The following is a 3122-nucleotide window of genomic DNA, read 5'->3' as shown; positions in this document are numbered from 1 at the left end:
ACACCATGTATGTTTCAAGTCAATCCGCCAAATAACAACCGAAATAGTATTTTTCGATTAATTTTGGCAAAAAAAAGTATGCAACGAATTTTTGAAAATCGAAAATTTTTAACTGCTATCATTTGCCCTTTGTTACAAGAAATACAATGAAAGAAACCCGATCAAAATCGGTTGATAAACATGCCCTCTAGAGGCGATTTTCAGTTTGTTGCGAATGTCGCTTCATGTTGCTCAGAAAATTCACAGGTTAGAAAAAAATGGTGAAATCCGTTTTGCCGTACCTGTTGCCGTTTCCGAGAACTAAGCTCCTGGGATGAAGAAAAAAAAAAATAACCACACCACACGTGGCACAGAGTGGGACTTTGCAAATGTAGCAAAATGCGAAAGACCCTGAAAAAATCAACCTTTGACGATAATTAGATCATGTGCAAGAACAGTCTAAAGTTGAGAAATTTTCATTTTTTAGAAGATTCTAATACCAGAAGTAGACGTCGGACCTCACAAATGAAAGTATCAGCAGATAGCCAAGATCAATGACCTTTGATTGAAAATTTTGAATTTCTAAAACCTGTTCCTTTGAACTATGAAGTGGAAACAACCGAAATTCTAAGACAAAGTGGCTCAAAACATGAGGTAATTGTATGCAAAGTTCCATTTTGAACAAATGTATACTTTGCGAGTTATGCCCCTGGCCAAAAATGTTAATAATGCGTAATTTAACCCGGATGTGCCACGCCCACTTAAATGTTTTTTGCATAGGTTAATTGATATTCAAAATGTTACGTTATGTTCCAAATGTCAAGCTCCTACATTATACAGGTCAAAAGATATAGGTCAACAAAAGTCAACAAAGGTCAAAATCGAAAAATGAAAATATCCAAATGTAAAAAACCCGTTTCTTTTTTGAAACTATAAAGCTGAAACAACTGAGCTGTAAACACAAACTGACCAAAAGGATGAGGTAATTGTGTGCAAAGTCCCTTTTTTAACAAACGCATCCTATGCGAGTTATGCCCCTGCCTCTAAATGTAAACAATTAGTAATTCAACCCGGATGTGCCACGCCCACATAAGTTTTTTGTCATAGGTGAATTCATATTCAAAGTGTCTAGTTATATTCCAAATATCAAGGTTCTACATCAAATAGATCATAACATATACATACACTAAGCTCAAAAAGACGCAAATATTGTAAAAAAAAAAAGACCTCAAATTTGAAAAAATCACGAATTTCAATTTTGCTTTAAAAAAACGATTGTTATATATCTATGTAAAGTGCATGAGAAGCACATTAGGAAACTGAAAAAATTAACCCTCTAGGTTAATTAGGTCACGTGCTAGAGCAGTCCAAATTTTGCGAATTTGGCTTTTTACGGATAGCTATAAAACCGGAAATACATGTCAGAAGTCAAAGGTCAAAGTATCAAATTATAGCCAAGGTCAATGACCTTTGACCCTATGATGGTCAAAGTCATCAAAGGTCAAGGTCACATGGTGTGGGTGTTTCAAGTTGGAAAAAAATTGAACAGGAAGTTGCAAAAAAGCAAAAGCAAAATTCAAAATTCGGCTCCCAATCAATTGCGGAATACATTCACATCAAATTTGAGCCTATCAACCTTTACCCTGAGGCCCCATTTAGAGTTTTACAAAAGTGTGTTTTTTCAATATAGCGACCAAAGTATCATTTCCGGTCTGGATTTCATTTTAAAATCGGCCAAAAAATTTTATTTGCCAAAGATCAGCTAAATTTTGTTGACCTACATAAATTACACCGGAAGTTATTCAACCGGAAGTAGATTTGAAGTTCAGTCGCTTTCCTGTTTAAAATCGGAAATGAAGTACAAAATTTGGCTGTATCATATTATTAACATTAGTGAAGTCTCTTTGCATTTAAAATTTCAGATCAATTGATGCAAAAGCAAAAAAGTTGCAAAAAAATCGAAAAAAGTGAGCGACAAATTTTCGAAATTCGTAATTTTTCAAGTGCTATCAGGGCAGAAATTACAGGCAGATTGTAAAAATGAAAACCCTTAGAAAATCGATGCAAAAATACGCCTTTTAGAGCCGATTTTCGACTATTGCACATGTTGAACTGTGGCACTTCCAGTTTTGCAAAAATGTTCTAAAACATATTCATTAGCAACGTTGCCACTACAGAAGGTCTACAGAAGTTGAAATGTTGCTGCAGCTAATGCAGTCTATGCTCAGGAAGGTGTGTAATATACGAAAAAAAAGAAAACTAGAGCCATAAGTGCCACGGCACTGAAGCAGTGCATTGCATCCTGGTAGAATGATGCATAGTATATTTCATTATACCTATTAGAAAGGTTTCATGAAACCAAAGCATTTTCACAGATTTTCCTTCTTATGTTGTATTGTAAATTACAAGACTATATACCCCTTATGTTTCTTTTAGAACTTTTCACTGGTCGACGATACAATTCTAACACATTTTTAAATTTCTTTTTTAAAAAAATTAAAATTACTTTTGTAGAATTGATTTGTTTGTGTGGAATTGGATTAGTCTCTTCAATATTTAGAAATTTTCATGTTCCAACCATTTAAGAAAATTCCTGGCACTATGTTTGTGTTATTGTCCTATTTGCAATATTCAAATGGCTATAAAAACGGATGTAAACATCGTACAATAAAATCAAAGACACCATGTGATAGATGTTGTAAAGGGCTATGACTTTTGTTCAGGCGACATAGTAACAACATGTCAAGGTCACGAGATATGAGCCTTACAAGTTTTGAAAATTGCTGTTTTTGGAAGCCTAAAAAACTGGAAATAGGTGTCGGACATCATAGATCAAAACATGAATTGACATTATAGATCAATGACTTTTAACCTTGAAAAGGTCAAGGTCATCAAAGATGAAGGTCAAAAATGAAAATTTAGTCAATTGTATAATCTATTCTTTTTTTAAAAGTAAAAAGCCCAAAGAGATTTATCTTCTTACGATATTGGCCAAACTAGTGACCTATTTTCCTGCAAAATATTATAGGTGAAAAATGTTTACTCTGCAAGTTATGATAAATTTCAAATATATAATATATATGTAAATCTAACCCGGATGTGCCACGCACTCCCCCAAAATTTTGCTATGTCTGCTATCTTGT

This window comes from Lottia gigantea (genome assembly GCF_000327385.1).
Source record: "Lottia gigantea unplaced genomic scaffold LOTGIsca_104, whole genome shotgun sequence".
Classification (NCBI taxonomy): Eukaryota; Metazoa; Mollusca; class Gastropoda; family Lottiidae; genus Lottia; species Lottia gigantea.
The sequence above is the reverse complement of the archived record's forward strand: the minus strand, read 5'-3'. Positions refer to the sequence as shown.